Below are 19720 nucleotides of genomic sequence, written 5' to 3'. Positions count from 1 at the left end.
TTAGTAGAGGGGAGTTAGAGGTTCTGCTAGAAACAGATGCTGAGTTAAGGATTAAAGGGCAACTTTTGGGAGGCGATCTCAGGAAGGAAAGGGGATGACGTGAACAAAGGGTGTGTCAAGGAGCAGATTACTGTTTTAGGACTTCCGGCAGGTGCTGTAGAAATCACTTTCCTGCTTCTCCCTCAGAGGGAAGGAAGCTGGGTTATTTATCCCCCGATTGCCAAGCATCATCTCTGGAGGCTGCTCCAGGGGCATCAACTCCTGCGGCATGCCAGCAAAAGCCCCTGGGCAGAGGGTTCCAGGAGACTCTAGGCTCAGTCCACAGGGGAAGGTGGGTGCCCAGGATGTATGTGGAAAGAGCACCAAGAACTCCTACACATAAAGCACCTCTGGGTAACGTTATCTTAGATGAACACTCCTAACCAGAGCACCCTCCTAAAATCTAAGTCCTTTTTGATAGCTTTGTGAGGCCATGAACTAGCAATGGTAATTTTCAGTCTTCATCAGTAGAATGATTTCTTTACGTACAGTTCTGGCAGGGTACGATCTCTCCTCATCCTTTATGAAACGGTAATAAGGGTCCCCTTTGACATGAGCCTATATTATTTTGTATAATCTATGGGGCTATGCAACATTTCTGTCCCCTCTCCTGAAAGAGGAGTATTAGATACTATCGTTTTGAAAGTTTACTATGTCCTAGGTATTGTTTTAAGTTGCACCCATGGTTTAAATCACTAAATCCTCACATAAACCTGGGAAGGAGGTGCTAATGTTGTGCCCAATTTACAGATGAGGAAAACAAGGAACTGACGGGCTAGTTCAGGTCCCCCAGGTCAGAGAGCAGGAAAGGACAAGACGCACCAGCAGGCTGGCTTCAGAGCCTGCATGTGATGACAGTGACTGTCGTCTGTGGCCGATATGCCCAGGAAGCATAGCACAACCGATCTTGCATTCTGTTCTTCATATCGAATGTTCCAGTTTGATTCTTAGACTTTTGTGAGCTCCATGTTGCAATTCAGTCTCTGCCGGAGAGAGGGGATCTTCCTCCAGGACTGATAAGTCAGCCCTCTCACCTAGCGTGCTTGTGCAGCTCGGTGCACCGTTAGAGACCTCCCACTTGGTCCTTATTGTCTTTAGCTGGTTTTGGTCGTTTTTTGTTTTAAACCTGTTACATATTAGATCTTCCTGTTTCGTGATAATACAAAATTAACAAAAGGATTAGAGAGTCCTCTGTCACTGGATTAGGTGCTCTTAGAACGCCTATGGCTGCTATCTTTGTCCATTTCATTTAGCTGATAAGAAGGGTAGAATATTTACCAAATTGCTATTTAGTCCTTATGGATAAATCTCTGGGATTAGAAATGGATTAAGAGATTTATGGGAAATGATAAACATTCCAAATCCCCACACTCAAAGGAAGATAATTGATACTAGAGGTAATAACATGATATAAAAAGTTTTTGAGCTATTGCACATAAAAAACAGTATCACTGATAAAATTCATCAGGAATCAGACGCTCATTATATTTCATAAAATGTGTTAATTTTTTCCTTGATTACATTTTTACACTGTGTTGAAAAACAGAGTTGGGTGTTGGGTGTTTGAGAAATCAAATTTAATTTGTAAAATTAAAAGTGAGCCTGTCTACTACTCTGTTTCTGTATTCTGATAACAGAATGTGTAAACACTTCGGAAGGCTCCAGGGATTTTCAAATTTCAAACCTTTTTGCTGGGATGCCTTGAAGCATTTTAAAATAACAAATACTATCAGGATCCTTTTGGTTCCAAACGTTTTTGATTTATTCCCACGTTTAGACCAGAGAAACTTATTAAAACCTGGCACTTTACTTTTGACTTTTTAAACAAAGAGTTTAAACTTTCCATGGTTATGGAAAAGAGCGGCAGTATGGATGGCATTTTACCTTTTGTGACCATTTTCTAAGTATAACTAGAATCAAAGTTCTTTCATTATTAAAGAGGATAATGTGTCAAAAAACAGTTGCTGTTTATCTTGGGGAAAAATCAAGTAAAAAAAATTCTTAAAATATGGCAGCAGCTGTGTTTTCATAATGAACAGTCCAATTTCTAGTCAATTTCATTCAGAAAATTTCCAAGAAAGTTTCTGGCACTTCATTTCACTTCGATGAAATAAGTAAAAGAAAACTAGGTTTGCACACTGAGGTGATTGATTCTCCAAGTTGCAGCCTTCTGGAAGCTCAATGTATATACCATGTTTGTTTCTGACACAACTGTCTTCAGAGTAATTCACCTCTTTTAAATTACCAGGAACTCTCCTGGCAGCTCTTCCAGCTTTTCACAGCTATGTAATCTGTACAGTTTACCATATCATAATTGTCCATTGTTCTGCTTCTAGTCAATATTTTTGCTGTTCCGTTTTTTATTTTGCCACTCACTTGAACAATCTGTAACATGTAAAATGACAAACCCATTTAAAATAGTCATGCTGTTAGTTGTTTCTATAAGGCAGGCAAAGTCTAGAAGAAAAGTTTGGGCAATCAGGAATCACCCTCCAAACCCTGAGAAGTTCAGCAAGCCGAGGAGTAGTTATCAATCCATCTGGAAACAGATCACAAGGATCCCCACCTACTAGTACATGACAGCTGCGAACCAATGCTCAGGCAACGGGGAAAACCCTCAGGGGTCATCCTCCTTACAAACCCGTGAAATCTGATGACACAATAGATTCTATAACCCTGACAGGTCAGAAACTTGAGAAGTCAGTAAAGGGAAGGCAAACAGGAACAGGGATCCCTTCCCGCTCTGCTTTGATCATCCCACAACCATTTGGTCTAATTTCCATGTGTTGTTTAGCTTCTTCCTATACCCAGAGGACAAGAACACATTTTGCAGTATTAGATCTTGTTCATGGCAAATATCAAAACCTCAGTAATGGATTTAGAATTTAATGACATATGGAGAGAAGGCTAACTTTCTCCTCAGATAATTCTTCTCAATGAAAATAAATTGGCTCATCTATCTACCTGTCTGCACTGTTTAGCACTTTACTGCTCTATGATTATTAAGATTTGTTTCCAACCAGCCAACCAACATTTTTCTTAGTTAGTTTTAGATTTTCTTGGGGTGGGAGATAGATTGTTTGTTTCTTTTTGGTTTTATTATTTTGTAAGACGGAGTATCTTTCCAAAGTCAAAGTAAAAAATAAAGATGTTCAGACAACATTAGCTCCCAAGCCTGCCTCCTTCTGTGCCCTTCCTTCCCAGGTAGGTGGGTATTTTCAGGTGCTTTGGGGTTAACCTTCCACTGTTGCTTTCTGAAAATACAAGCAAGTGTGCACACACGCAAGCATACACAAATATGTGTGTACACACACACACGAATTGATAGTATCATAAACACTCTTCTGAACCCTCCTTTTTTTCATCTAAAAACACATCCCGGGATGACACATCGAAATGCATGAGGATAGTCTTCATTTTATTTTACCATTTATGCAGCCATTCCGGTAATGGTGGATATTGGGGGTGTTTCTTGTATTTTGCTGTTACAAATAGCGCTGCCATACCCTGTGCCTGCATCGTGTTTTCGTTAATTTTCTGCTAATTCTAACGAACTGATTTTAAAGGAAAACCCACAATTCACACATAATCCATGTGATCTGCAATTTATCCATCAGGTGATCTACACAAACCTAGCGGAATCATTTCAGAATTCAAAGCAGACATTTCATGCCAAGCTTCAGAAACTTATTCCAAGTGAGAAAAAAATACCAAAAAGTGAACCAAGTACAGAAAAGTAACCAAATTCTGCATGATTTTCCTTATGAGGAAATAAAACCTATGAAAGATGTGTCATCCCTAGCAGGCTGAACCATCTGGTGACCTAATAAGCATTAAATAATAATTCCGACAACATATATGTTAGACAGCTGTATTATATTATGATCCTTTGTCATCCACCTGCCAGCAACAATTGGGAAGTCCAACTGGTTTCTCTGAATTAATAAAAACTCGACTGAGAGAATGTGTTTAGGGAAAGTTCTGGTGGTTTTTAGGACATTTCTGGTAGATCCATTTCATCATCATATTTCATTTTTACTCACTACCACATAAAATAGTATTTCAAATAAAATAATGTGAACCCAAACGCTGATGATGGTTCCATGTTTGCTGCTAAGAATAAAACTTCTGCTTTAATTTCAGGCCTTTTATGTATTAAAGGAACTGGGATTTTAAAATGTTAAACTACATCCAATAACTTGCTTTTAAAAGCAGTAGGAAACCCTATAAGTTGTTCTTTCCACTCCATTTCCCTCTTCCCTTGATTTTTAATGTTGCGTGCTCGTCATTCAAGACAATTCTCTTGTTAAAATAGCCATAGGCTAGGCAAACTGAGGAGCTATGAGAAAAGGCAAGGGAATTAAATTCAGTTGACAGGTGAGCCAAACTGCCCTGTAATTTCTGTGACTTAGTGCCATGGAAAAGTTAGGAGTGTGAAGTCACAAGGTGGTGATTCCCATCGCCATTTAAGTGACCTTTAGCAAGTTACTCAGCATCTTGGTACCTCCGTTTCCTCATCTGTAAAATGAAAATGACAGTAGTGCCTGTCTCATCTGCATCTTGTGGCGATTAATTGAGCTAATATTTAAGGCCTTTGCTCTTGGGACATAGTAAGTGCTCCATACAATTTAGCTATCTTGAGGTCTAAATTATTACATTTAGACCCATATAGGGCTCAACTGTAAACTTTATAGCTTCCCAACTGTCAGCATGGCAGAGTGGAAACAATCTTCCATATTAAGGTAGGCGCCTGGAGGTCTAAAGACAAAGCCAGAAACTTCCCCAGGAAATAGTAGCAGGACACAACAATGCGTGAAAAAAAAAAATGTGCTCTAGACTCTCCTAAATTCTCCAGCAAACAAGATGGCCAAAGTTATTAAATAGTGTTTTGACTGACAGAGAATTCAAATGAAACCGCCATAATAAATTAATTTTAAAACTTCCAGATTAAATATCCTCTAGTAATGTCTTTTCTGTTATCTCCCTCCACACTCCCTTCTATAAACCTAATTTAAGTTTTCCTATTATATATTTCAGCATCAATGCATTTATGAAGTTCATGCTGTTGATGCTTTGGTGGTGGTACTCTTATTCTTATTTCTTCCTCTTTTCTGCGTTGAATGAGCCATGAGGGCAAGAATATTTATTCTGTTCTCCACTGTTTTCTTTGTTCCTATTACCAAGGGCAGCTTGTGAAAAAATAACTTGATATTAACCAGTTGAATTTTGAAAAATGTTTGAGAAAGAAGGTCTTGGAGTTATCAAATAATTAATATTCAAACACTTTTCTTTGCCAATTTTTAGACTCTAGGATCAATTTTATTTTGTGGTCGATCAGGGTTTGTGATGATACAATTACATCATCAGAATAATAAGCAACATTATGAATTACCTGTTCTCTGTGGCAAGAACATACATAAAGAAAATTCAAGCAAGGTTACTAATGCCATAATTTCATAAAATGGAGGAATCAGAAAATGCTCTCTTTTTTTCTTTTACAACAAATATGTTGTCAGATCGTTAAGGGAATTCCTCTTGCCAACCACAGTTTTTGTAGTGATATTAAAAGACAGAATTCAAGTTGAGCTCATGGGTTGATACATTATGTAGACTTCAGAGTAAAGGAGGAAATTACAGAAAGGTCAAATTAAGCTGGAAACGTTCTTCTGCAGATAAATAGAGTTGCATAGAATTCTATAATATCAGCCAATTATGACACAAAACTGTAATTGGAAACAGTGTTGAATAATGTGAATATTCCTGAACGAGGCCTGCTTTTAATGAAAAATAGGCTGAGAAAACCAGGCCTACAAAGAATTTATGTAGTTCGGTATTAAATGTGACTTTCCCTATCTTAGAAATGCAGCTGAAGGAAACATGTATCAAGTTCACACATAATCTTAAAAAAGTTTAAACATATATGTAGGATTTTCTTAAAAAGAGCCAAAAATTATATATAATCTATGCTCCATCTTTCTGTGGGTACCATTACCTTCTCATTTCTATATAAGAAACAGATCTGGAGGGAGGGAAAGAATTATCGGGTGAGTGGTGGAAATGCTGTGTGTTTGCCTCCCTTCCCCATCTAAGGGGGGCTTTAGTGGAAACATTCATAGATGGTGGGTTTGCTACCACAGAGGAGAGTGACATGTCACCTCCCTGTGTGGACACTGGCTGAACCTAGCTAGCATGGCTTGTGCTCTACGGAAGCAAAGAGTGCTTGGAGTTGTTTTTGTATTTGTCTTTGTTTGTTTGTTAATAGTTTTATTCACATACCATAAAATTCACCATTTAAGCTGTCCAGTTCAATGGTTTTTAGTATATTTACTGAGTTGCGCAACCATCACCACAATCAAGTTTACAACACTCGATCACCTCCAAAGAAACCTCGTACCCTTCATCTGTCATATCCCCAAGTCTCCCACATCCCCAGCCCTAAGAAACCACTAATCTGCTTTCTGTCTTTATATATTTGCCTATTTTGACTTTCATGTAAATGACATCTTGTTTGTTTTTATGTGGCTGGTTTCTTTCACGTAGATTTTCAGGGTTGATCCATGTTGTAGCATGTCTCAGCATTTCACTTCTTTTTATGGCTGAATAATATTCCATTGTAGGGATATAACACAGTTTGTTTATCCACTCATCTGTTGATGGGCACTCGGGTTGTTTCCATCTTTTGGATATTGTGAATAATGCTACAATGAACATTTATATATTGTACAAATATCTGATATCTGTTTCCAATTATTCTGAGTCCACAGCTAGGAGTGGAATTGCTGGGTCATGTGGTAGCTCTGTTGAACTTTTTAAGGAACCGCCAAAGCATTTTCCAAAGAGGCTGGGCCATTTTGCACTCCCAGCAGCCATGGGAGGGTACTGACTTCTCCACCCCCTCACCAACACGTGTAACTATCTCACTTTTTTATTATAGCCATCCCAGTGGGTGTGAAGCGGCATCCGTGGTTTTGGTTGGCATTTCTCTGAAGGTAATGATATTGAGTATCTTTTCCTGTGTAATTATTCACGTATATATATGGAATATATATATTCTTTGAAGAAATGTCTATTCAGTTCCTTTGAAAGCTCTATTCAGATTTTTAATTGGGTTGTCTTTTCATTATTGAGTTGTATGTGTTCTTTATACATTCTAGATACAAGTCCTTTATCAGATATATGACTTGTAAATATTTTCTCCTAATCTGTGTCTTGTCTTCTCACTCCCTTCATAGTGTCCTTTGAAGCACAAATGTTTTTAATATTGATGAAATCTAGTTGATCTAATTTTCATTTGCTGCTTGTGTTTTTTGGTTCATATCCAAGAATCCATTGTCAAATCAAATGTAACAAAGATTTACTCCTGTGTTTCTTCTAAGAGCTTTTGAATTTAACCATTGCAATTAGGTCTTTGATCCATTTTGAGTTAATTTTGTGTATGGTTTGAGTCAAGGATCCAAATTTATTCTTTTGTATGTGGCCTATCTAGTTTTTCCATCACATTATGATTCTTGAACGAACCTGAACTATATATTCCTTAGAATTTGGGAAGGGAGATTTTTCCAGTTGTCATTAGGAAAAGTCTGAAGGAAACTGTATCAAAACTGTGAAGTGTCTGAGATTCTATTCAACTTGCAAGGTAGCAACTTTGCAAACACAAGTTCACAGATCTGGCAGAAGACAGGAAACTCCTGGGTCAGAGACAAGAAACCTTACTGCTCGTGGAAGAGGAGTTAGAATGACCTGCATGTTTGCACCTGTTCTCCGTGCCTCCAGGTCCCACAGGGACAATTATCAGTCAAGGAGCCCTGAGCTTAGGAAACCCCACCTTTCATTATGAGCTGCAAACTCACCTGCCTACCCGCCGCCCTGCATCGGGGACATTCTCTGAACTAAACCTGTCAGAAGGCAACTCTACCTTCTGCTCTCGAGGGAGACACCTTCTCTACCTTCCAGGGCTGTGTACATTATTGGAAAGAGGCTCTGGGACGAAGGCCATCAGTGCCTCTCCTCTCAGGATAGGCAGAAATACAAGCGGCCCATGGATGATTGCCTCCCAGCAGCTAAATGGAGCTGTTCCTATGGAGAGGTGCCCAGAACTAGGAAGTCAAAAGGGTTTAATATTCATTGTCAGGATCAAGATAAAGCAGGCACTGAAGATGCGTGAAATGATGCAGCTTCTCTAAGTGGTTGGAGCTGTGGACTTTTCCAACTCCTACACTGAAAATTCAGAGCAGCCCGAGGAAACCCTGTGCCTCAGCTTCCAGAGGAGATAAGGAAAAATAGTAAATTAGAGTGTGGTTTTGTCTTCAAGTTAGTGTAAAAGGGTCCCTTTCTACCAAATAGTTTTCCCCAACCAATTTCAATTCTACAATTTGAGGGATCAACAAGCAACTGTCTTAGTCAAGTTTTTTGGATGCCAGGTGTGTCTCAACATCTGAGAGAGAGAAAGAAGTTTTCTTTAAGGAAAGATAATATTGAGGTTCAGAGGACAGCCACGAGGCAGAATGAGGGCCCTGGGCACTGCAGGACCAAGAGAAGAGAGTAAAGTGGGAGGGAACCCCTGAAAACTAGGCGAAATGTTTCTAATTTTGCCGCATCTTGATTTTTCTTTTCTTTTTTCTTTTCTTTTCTTTTGCCCCAAAGAGAAATGGAGGAATCCATCCCCAGGTGAGAGCAGTTAGTCTGTTTTATTTTTTGATCTTTGCTCTCCTGAAGGCAGCAAGGAAGTCAAAAGTGGGGTCCATGTATTTTTCGTGGTGCCAGCCTTCTTATCTACACCTGTAAGGAGGCAGCTTGGTGATGCTAAGCCATTTCTCCACGCGCGTGATGGAAAACTTTTATCACTGGGATTTCTAGAAAGCTCCCTGGAGTTAATAGTGTGCTACAGCCAAACTCTGAGGCTAATTTATAGCACACACTAGCGCACACACACACACACACACACACACACACACGTACTCTGGGGACTCTGTGTGACCCACCACTAGCCCTCAATAAAAAGTGCTATTTCTTCTCCATCAGAAGAAACCCCTATTCTTGGTGACAGGACAGCTTTTACTTTTCACAGCTCATGTCATTCTTGTTGCTATACTAAGCCGAGGACAGTCCTGCTTTCTGTCTCTCTTTTCCCTGTGTCCTGCATGCAGGAAAACCGCTGCGGAGTTGTCACTGTGGCCTCAGGCCTCAAACTTGGACAGACACCAGGAAAAAGGAGAAGCAGGATACAGGACAGAGTTCCTCAAATATTTCCTTCTGAACAATAAAGATATAAAGAATATAAATATACATAAAGAAATAAATAGCTAATAAGAACCTGCTGTATAAAAAATAGATAAATAAAATTCAAAAGTAAAACAAATGATGGAAAATTATAAATGTTTATAGACAGGGAAAGGAAAAATCTATATATATATATACATAAATAAGGGAGATAAAGAAAAACGTATGGTGTTTCAATGACGGAAGGAGAAAATGGGTTAGTGGCAAAAAAAAGAATTTGCTAGTGATTGATCTAGGTATTTATAATATTTAGCATTTAATATTTCTATGTAGAATTCATGGTAGATGCTATTTGGGAATTCAATTAAAAAGGTAACTTGATGCATGCACTCCAGGAATTCCTAATCTAGTTGAGGCAAGTATTAGATAGAAGCAATTCCTAGAAGTAAACTCAAATCACAGAATCGAACACATAAACACTGTTGAAAACAAAACAGGGTCAGAAATCTTTAACCAAGGAAAACTTTTTGGAAAAGGTAGACTTCACATAGCTCCAGAAGAGAAGGCAGAAATGTATTGGACACAGTTTCAACACATTGAAACAGTTTCAAAACATTTCAGTTTCAACACAGTGGTAGGACGTTTTTGAGTGCAGAAAAGCTCTGAAGGAAGCAAGCTTCCCTGTCTTTCTTCATCTCCTTCTTTCCTGCAGACATTCCCTAACCCGTGTGTACCTGCACCACAGAACCTGGCCATTCAGGGATCATGAGGAAGGTACTGTCATTTTCGTCTTTCCTCCTCTGCGAAAATGACTGTATTCACAGAATTTTAGATGATCATTGCTTAATGTGTTCCGTCTCTCAAGTTCCACGTTTGCTCTTATCTGGTCTCCTGAAGACAATGCCTTAGTTCTTTAAGTGGAATCTAACGGATGGACTGCAGACCCTGGGTCAGGCTGATAGGAAGCAGGCTGTCAGGATGGATCCCATTTCACATTTTTGCCTGTGTGGGATCAACCCGCAGAGCTTATGATTGTGAAGGGTTCAGGCAATTAAAATAGCAGGTTTTTATTGAAAATCGAAGCCAACAGTTAAGTAACCATTAAAGTGAATATTAACATATCATCTTTTTAAAAATGGAGAAAATAAAGTAAAAAAATTTAGATTATATCAACTCCCAACATGTTTTTAAAAAATCTTGTTGGACATTATGCTTTAAACTGTAATAGGCATGAATATTAGATGATTACAGCCTTCTGTTATCACTCTTACGCTAACAAAAGAATATTTTAACTTCCCTCATGATGAGAATAGAGGGTTTAGACAACCCCAGCTTCTAGCTCAATAATATACCTTTCGAATTATGTTAATAGTCAATTCTCATATATTTAATCCTTCAGAAAGCCAAGTCTTCTGACTATTAAAATTCAGCTTTTCCTGTTGTCAGTCTTCATGTCAACTGAGTTTACTTTTGGACTTTTATCCTCAAAAAGTTTCTTTAGGGAAATTGTTTTGCTAGCCTCATATACTGTGATTGAAACTATAGCAATATGTTGTATAGATGTAGTTCATCATCATATAAAGAGACATTATTTAAGCTCAAGCACTAGAGAGAGAAGAGTTCCAAAGTCATATCGTTTAATACTGTCAGATAAGAGTTGGGCAGATGTGTGGTGGAAAATACTGTAGAGTTGGTCAGATATTTACCTGCTGTCCTGATGTAACCTCACAGGTTAAACTTACCCCACTGGTGAAATGGTGTGTATCACAATGATTTATGGATAAAATTCCTGAGTGTTAGCTATCCCCTATAATTTGGAATCATGTTTCCACACAGTGTAGACTTAAAAAAAATTTTTTTACTTATGTTTTGATGGAGTAATACCTAGATGAGATTTATTTTTAAATCTCACTATATTGTATAATCAATATTAAACTAGAATTCAATTTATTTTTTGTTAAAGATGTTTACGTCTATGTTTATGAAGAATATTGGTCTTTTTCTGCCAATGTTTTAATCAGGGATTGATATCAGAGTTATTCTGGCTTCGTGAAATGAATTGGTAAATGTTCTTTTCTTCCATTTTCTCCAAGATCTTGTGTAGGATGCGTATTGTTTTCTCCTACCATGTTTGGTAGAATTCACCAGTGAAGCATCATGGCCTAAAGTTTCATTGTGGAAATGTTTCTGTTTATGAATTCAGTTTCTTTAATAGATTTAGGACTCTTCTGATTTTCCATTTCTCCCTGTCACAGTTTTGGTAATTTTTGGTAATTTTGGTAGTTTTTGTTTTGGTAATTTTTGTTTTTTGAAGCATTTGTCCATTTCTTTGAAGTTGTTAAATTTGTAGGCATAAAGTTGTTAGAAAGTTGTTTATCCTTCTGTAGAATTGGTATTATCTATTGCTACATAAACAAAAACTTAGAAGTTTAAAACAAACGTTTAAAATCTCTCATGGGTCCTTGGATTCTGGGTGAGGCATCCAACCAGTGGAATTAGCTGGGTGGTTCTGTCTCAGCCTCTTTCATGAATTTGCAGTCAAGATATCAGCTAAGTCCACGGTCATCTGAAGGGTTGACTGGGAATGGAAGATCTGCTTTCAAGTTTCAGGGTGGCTCATGCACAAGCCTGACAAATTGATTGTGGTTGTTGGCAGGAGCTCCTTGTCACATGAACCTTGCCACCAGGCTTCTTATTTGTGGCCCATGGCACCTGGCTGCTTCCAGAATGATCTAATGTCAAGAAAGGCAGAAGTCACCATGTCTTCAAGGCCTAACCTTGGGAGTCACACTTGGTCATTTTCACAGTATCCTTTTGGTCCTGCTTGTTATGTCTATTAAGGTTGAACGGAAATTCCCCAAGTTATGAATACCAGGCGGTAGGAATAAGGGGGGGGCCGTCTTGAGGCTGGCTGACACAGGATCTGTCATTCCTGTTATTTGTCATTTGTGCCTTATGTTTTTTCCTTGAGTGGTCTAGCTAAAGGTACTTTTAATTTTATTGATATTTTCAAAGAGCCATCTTTTTGGCTTTATTAAGTTTCTCTATTATTTGTGTTCTATTTCACTGATTTCTGTTCTGTATTATTTTCTTCCATCTACTTCCTCTGTGTTCAGTTTTATCTCCTTCATCTCACTTCTTAAGGTGGAAGATTTCATCGTTGATTTTAGGACTTCCTTCTTTTCAAATATACACATTAAAACTCTAAATTTTCTTTTAAGCACATTTTAGCTGTAGTTCCAAAATTTTATCATGCTGTGTTTATTTTCATTCACTTCAAAATATTTTCTGTTTTCCCTTGTGATTACTTATTTGAGTCATTGGCTATTTAAAAATGTGTTGCTTAATTTTCAAGTATTTTGGAATTTTACTAATATCTTTCTGCTATTGTTTTTAATTTCATCATGGTCAGAGAACATACTGTGCAATATTTAAACTTTTGAACTTTATGGAGACTTGCTTTACAAAGAATTTACCATGCATATCTGAAAAGAATGTGTTCTGCTGTTGAATGAATTTTCTAGAAATATCAGTGACATCAAGTAGAAGATTTAAACAGTGCTATTTAAATAGCACTGTTTAAATCTTCTATAGTCTTACTGATTTTTTTTTTGTCTACTTGTTCTATCATTTACTGAAAGAGGATTGTTGAAATCTCTAGTTATGATTGTCAATTTTCTATTTTATTCAGTTTATGTATTTTGAAACTCTTTTATTAGGTGCATACCCATTTAGGATTGTTACTTTGTACCCTCGATCATTATGAGATGTCCTCTTTGTGTCCAGGAATATTCCTTGTCCTGAAGTCTCTTTTTTCTGATACTAATATAACCATTCCTTCTTCTTTGTGAATTGTATTTGCTACTATATCTTTTTCGACCTTTTTTATTGTAACCTATCTGTTTATATTTAAGTAGAATTCTTATGGACAGAAAATAATTGATTTTTTTTCCCATCTGACAACTTCTGCATTTTATTTCGATCAGCTTCCATGTCTTTATTAAAGAGAGGTAGAGAGGGGCCAGACCTGACAAACGAGGGGCAAATTACTGTCGAGGAAGGTGGATCAGGCTCAAAGGATTTCAGGGCAGGCTGATGGTCTGAGAGGAGTCAGGGAGGTCAGGACCTTGCAACAGCTCAGGAGTGATTTCAGTGTGTGATTTCAGACACGGGGCCACCAGCAGTGCTGCAGGGTATGCGGGGAAGTGTGGAGCTGGCCAGGGGCCTCAAAGCAACTGCTGCCTCATCTCCCTAGCCAGAAAGCCACATGTTCGGTAAAAGGTCAGAGAGAAGATATTTTAGATTTTATGGGCTGCGTTTGTCCAGGGAAGCTAGTTTGCTAAGCCCTGCCCTGGGTTGTTCCCGGGCCCTGGTCTGGTTGTGGCCTTCCATGTCCACTTCATTGCTTCTCCATCATAAAGAGGCTCGTGCGAGTTGTCCTTCCCGTCTGTACCCTGCATCTGTGCAGCATCCTCAGCTCTTCTTGCCTTGTTGTCCTCACCAGCCTCTTCCTCCCTGTCACTGGGGTGTGGACTGGCGGGCCCTGCAGGTCGCCTTCACTGCGGGCTTCCCAAAGGAACAGCATTATCATCTGTTTCCACCAGGCTCTCAAGCCAGACTGCTTGTTGCTGTCCCTCCTATGGCTGTTCTCTCTCATCCAGATACATTCAATCAGGATTAAACTGCAGCATCTCAGTGCCTTGAGGGAAGCGTGAAGCAAAAAAGGTGAATATGACTCCTGGATGCTCTGGAGAAAAAGCCTGAGGCATCTCCATGTTTGCTTTAATTGTAATATTTGGATCATTTAAATTGGATCGATTATCAATATGGTTGGACCTAAATCGGCCATCTTGCTATTTATTTTCTATTTGTCACATTTTTTGTTTGTTTCTTTTTTCTCCTACCTTATTATATATATATTTTTTTGATTCAGTATTTTTGGATATTATACTTTTTCTCCACTGTTGAATTACTGGCTATTCTAAGACTTTTTAGTGGCTGCTCCAGAATTTGCAAGAAGCATCTCTAATTATAACTGCCTACATTCAAATGATATCACACCATTTTATGTGTAATGAAAGGAACTTTGCAGCAGTAGATTTCCCATCCTCATGATCTATCCTTTGTGCCAGTGTTGTCATGCTTTTGTTATTATGAGTTATAACATTCAACATACTTTTCAAAAATTAAGCAGTCGGTGATCTTTTAGAGACATTGACATATTTACCCACGTATTTGCTTTTAGTGGTGGTCTCTCAGCTTTCATTTTGTTTAAAGAATTATTTATTTGTTCTTAATTTCTAAAAGACACCTATCAGATATAGAACTCTAGATTGGCTCTTTTCATTTCAGAATGTAGAATGGTTGCTTCATTGGATCCCGGCTTCCACTGTTGCTCTTAAAAGTCTGTGGCCATTTTTATCTGTACTCTCCTATAGGTAACATGTTTATCTTTTTTTCTCACTTCTTTAATGTTTTCTCTCCTCCCTAGTTTTCAGTTTTGTGATTATGGTGTTGTTTTATCTATTTATCATATTTGAGATTATTTCGATTTTTGCATGCGTAAACTTTTGGTCATTATGTCTTCAATTTTTTTTTCATTTCCCCTCTTCTTCTGGACCTCTATGTTATGTAGCACTTTATATTTTGTTGCAGGTAACTGAGACTCAGTTAACTGTTTTTCCGTCTATTTCTCTCTATGCTTCATTTTGGAATTTTTTCTCTTGCCACGTCTTCAGTTTCACTAGTCCTTCCCCTCCCCCCATGTCCAATCTTTTTTTTTTGAATCTTATTTTATTTATTTTCTTATATAGCAGGTTCTTATTAGCCATCAATTTTATACACATCAGTGTATACATGTCAATCCCAATCACCCAATTCATCACATCACCATCCCCACCTCCCCAGGGCTCCAATCTTTTATTAAGCCCATCCATTTAAAATTTCCCGTCAAATATTGTATTTTTCTTCTCTAGAATTTCCATTTATTTTTAAAAAATATATCTTCCACTTCTCTTATTATTTGGATCATGTTGTTCTCTGAATCCTTGAGCACGTGTGTAATAAGCGCTTTCAAGTCCTTGTCTTCTACTTCTGTTATCACTGTCATCTCTGGACCTGTTTCTATTGATTGATTTTCTGAGATTATGATTCATATTTCTCTTCTTCTTCCCATTTTTAATTGCAAAACTTTTCTTCTTGGAAATTTTTGATTTGGTGGTAGATAGTGTTAATGAAATGACATTGATGTTCTGAATGTGGTTTTTGCTTGTTTGTTTGTTTTTTGTTTTGTTTTCCTTTAAAGAGTGTTGAGTTTTGTTTTCCTGGAAGGTAAGTGCTTTTCAGCAGAAAGAAGGAGGAATCGTAGCGCTCAACTCATTTGTTCCTGTTTCATCAGGGATCACAGTGCTGTGCTGCCCATTGCCCAGTGTCTAAAAACAGGGGTTTTTTTTTCTATATTTTTTTCTATTTCCCTAGTAGCTTATTGTGAGAGGGCAAGTACCTAAATCTTATACCAGTTACTCCACCATGATGGAAGAAAAAGTCTTAAATACATTGATTGAGTTATGGTCTGGCTAAATAAAACCAATCTGGTATTCTGGCTTACCTACCACTGTATACTCTGAAATTTGAAGGTACTGTCTCATGACAGTATCTTTTCATCTGTGTAACCATGAAAAGTAAAAGTTCCACTGGTGTTTGGTTGGGAGTTTTTATTTAGTCAGCTCTTTGGCAGCTGAGGCATAATGGTTAAGGACATTTCTTCAGAGTCAGAGCACTTTTGGGAATACACTGCAAAGTTACGTGATAAAGGGCATGGATATGGCAAGTGTGAAGAATGAGGACCATTGTGGCTATCAATCTGCCATAGCAGAGCTCAAACCGTTGAAGACAGAAGAGGGCAAATTCTGAACTGGCTAAAACTGAATAAAATTCTGCCAACAAGAGAAAGGAAACACAAGTGGGAAATTTAATTCAGTTATAGGAAAATGAAGAAAATTAATTTCTTGGACATCTGTAAAGAGCATGGGCTATAAGATCAGACTGCATGGTTTCAAATTCAAGACCAGCCACTTACGGCTTATATAACATGGAGACCTTAAAATATTTAATCTTTTAAGCTACAGTCTTATTATCTACAAAGGATAATATGGTAGTTATCTGAATAGACAGTGGTGAGAATTAACTGTGATAATGTTTATAAAGTTTATTTCCATGTATGTGACATTGTAGGCCAGGATTCAGCAAACTTTTTACATAAAGGAGCAGAGAGTAAATAATTTAGACTTTGACAGCCATAAGGTCTCTGTTGCAACTATTTAATTCTATTGTTGTAGTGTGAAAGCAGCCATAGATAAAACATAAGTGAGTGGGCATGGCTGTTTTCCAATAAAACTTTATTTACAAAAATAGGCAGTGGTCATATGTGGCCTATGGTCCATAATTTGCCAACCACTGCAAACCGTAATTAGTGGATCTCTCATCTGTAGCTCCATTTTAAATTACTGGAGTTCAGGAACCATGTCCTTATTTTGTTGTATTTTTATATCTCCTAGCCAGTGCCTGACATAAAGTAGGTGCTTTCTCAATGATTTTTAAAATGTAATTATTTATTGAACTCCTGCCAAGCACCAAAGCACCAGTAAAATGCCTGCTCCTATTCTGAGCTTTTCTGTCCAAGGAAGCAAGGTGGAAATTCTACCTGAAGAGTTAGAAAGGACTGAGCCCACTCTAATATAAACAATCCTGCAAATAAGCTTTATTTTCTTCCAGCATTTAGATCACTTATGTTTCCTTTGCACCTTGCAGAAGTAGTTAACCTATTCCCAGTGCTACCAGGCCATGTTTTAAAGCCTCATTATCTGGCCCCATTCTCTAGACAGGACATTACAAGTTTCCTTGTATGACCATTTCACTTTGAACCTAATGGAAGGGTGGGTTCAGTTTCTGATCCTCTAAGTGTTTGAGCCAGGACACTTTGTGTAACTCTACTATGTTCACGATGAGGAAAGCAATGTATAATGTCTGATGAAGAGGATATCCTGTCCCTGCCCTTCACACGCCAATCACGCAAATCTGCTTACCTCAATAAATATGCCCTGATGGGATTTTTGACCCTGAGGTTCATCCTTTATCACAGGATTCTATTAACTTCTTCACCACGATATTTTAGAGAACATAGTAGAAAGTCATTTTCATCTTTAACTCTCTTTACAGATAAAATAAAACAATTACAGCATTATAAAATGGTAATTTTTACTCACATTGAGACAGAGGGAGTCATTGCAAAACATCAAATTAATTCCATTGCTATCCTTGCCAATAAAGCAAGGCTATTTAAACTCATAAATTTTTCTGTGCATGTTCCTTTGGGAAAAAAAAAAAAAGTAAATGGCTACATCACAAACACTGAACGCCCTACTCCGGTGTCTCTGAGGGCGTTTGCCTGTGCATGAAAGAGACAGAAACTATAATATAAACACATTTAAAAACCACTGCATCTTCACTAGGGCAGGGTTGGCACCGCTTAACTGGCTTCAGTCATGTGGTAAAAATGACTACTTAGCCTTGTTTAAAATCAGAGCTTCCTATGTTGGCTGCCCATGCTGATTCCTCCTAGAGAAGCAAAAACAATGCCCTGATAGCTGAGACATTAGGGATGGGTGTTGATGAAAAGATTTCCTTGTATTATTTTCATTAGGTTTCCTGCTTGCCTCATCAATGCTTGATAGACTTGGGTGCCAAAAAGTGGAGATTACTTTTATGGAGCATCTTGTGTAATTATTTCCTCTAAAATTTGATGGTCTTCACCTTAATGATATAACAGAGCATGGTCTTTACTGCAGTTAGAAACAGATGGGGCGGGATGTGCGTAATCACAAAATGCCCTAGGGAAGCTAGTTTGAGGCACTCTCAGATAAGCTCATGTCCATCTGTGGTCATTGTCTTCCAAGTTCAAGCATGATGCCACCCACCGCTGTGTTGATATTCTTGCTATCAGTGTTCCGGAAGATAGTAATCTTTGTTCCTGTATGTAAATAGGATGTATTTCTACTTTATGTTAGCTGCCCCTGTCTTCACGTTCTTTGAGCTTCTCCCTTGGCCTCATCCTAATACCTGAGCAGCCCCATTTACTCCATTCTGGGGTGTCTCAGCTACAGCATTTTTGACATTTTGAGCTGGATAGATCTTTGCTGGGGGTAGTGGTGGTTGTCCTGTACGTTGTAGGTTGTTTGGCAGCAGTGCTGACCTCCACCTACTAAATGCCAATAGCTCATCCTCACCCTCCTGTGCTGTGACAACCAGACGTGTCTCCAGATATTACCAAAGTTCCCCTGAGGATGCCGGGCTCAAAAGTAACCCTGGTTGAGAACTTATCGCTATATACTAAGTTGATTTTTCTACCAGTGGTTTCCATAACCACATAAATTCTGACATAGTTTATCATTTATCATGTCCCTAAATAAGCATTTCTCTCAATACATCATTTTAAAGCTAAGGAATGGAGATCCAAGGCTATGAATTCAATTAGCCAAGATGACATAGCTCACTGATGACAAAGCCAGGGCTTGACCTCATTCCATCAAAATGCTGCTTCTCACGTGCCCCCCACCCCCGCCCGCTCCTGTGTACTCCATCACAGAAGGTAGTCAGTACAGAGGTGTGACATCTTCTGCTCTCTGCTATACCCAAAACCATCATTAAGTAGCCAAGTAAATTGGTTATGCATTCATTCATGCATTCAACAAATATTGGAATGGCTCCTTTGTACCAGATGCTATAGTAGGCGCAGGAGATATAGTAATGAGCAAATGGGACTAAGTCTCTGCCATCCTTGAGGACATATAAAACAGGTCAGGTGGGCTTCCCTGCTGGCGCAGGGGTTGAGTCCGCCTGCCGATGCAGGGGACACGGGTTCGTGCCCCGGTCCGGGAAGATCCCACATGCCGCAGAGCGGCTGCGCCCGTGAGCCATGGCCGCTGAGCCTGCATGTCCAGAGCCTGTGCTCCGCAACGGGAGAGGCCACAACGGTGAAAGGCCTGCGTACCACAAAAAAAAACAAACAAAAAAACAGGTCAGGTGGTGATCAGTGCTGTAGAGAAATTTAAATCTATAGAGATTGAGAATCCTGTAAGGGTTGTGATTCTTTGCAATCCATCTGGATACCTGAGAGAAGAACATTCCAGGCACCGGGAAAGCAAGTGCAAAGGCCCTGAGATGCAAGTGTGCTTGGTATGTTGGAGACCATTACAGCTGGAACACAGTGACCCAGGAAGGGATTGGTAGGAGATGGGATTGGAGAGGGGACAGAGGCAGATCACATAGACCACAGAGACAGATGGTGCTGTTGATTTACTCCGAGATGGAAAGGTAGATTGTCAGGTTCAGATCCCAGCTCTGCTACTTACAGTTGTATAACCTTGGGAAGTCACTCAGTTTTTCTGTTCTTAAGTTTCCTCCT

The 19720-nt window shown here is 38.7% G+C and overlaps 1 long non-coding RNA gene across 2 annotated transcripts in view; it reads left to right on the top strand.

Moving 5' to 3' along the window:
* Nucleotides 1-19720, top strand: part of LOC307179811 — a 135964-nt gene that overhangs the window by 8923 nt on the left and 107321 nt on the right. For both annotated transcript variants that reach the window (XR_013825559.1, XR_013825560.1), the window contains exon 3: nt 6974-7028. This is a non-coding gene — a long non-coding RNA (uncharacterized lncRNA). The remainder of the gene's footprint in view (nt 1-6973; nt 7029-19720) is intronic.

The sequence above is a fragment of the Stenella coeruleoalba genome (assembly GCF_951394435.1).
Source record: "Stenella coeruleoalba genome assembly, chromosome: 21".
In the NCBI taxonomy this organism is placed as follows: Eukaryota; Metazoa; Chordata; class Mammalia; order Artiodactyla; family Delphinidae; genus Stenella; species Stenella coeruleoalba.
The sequence above is the reverse complement of the archived record's forward strand: the minus strand, read 5'-3'. Positions and strand labels throughout refer to the sequence as shown.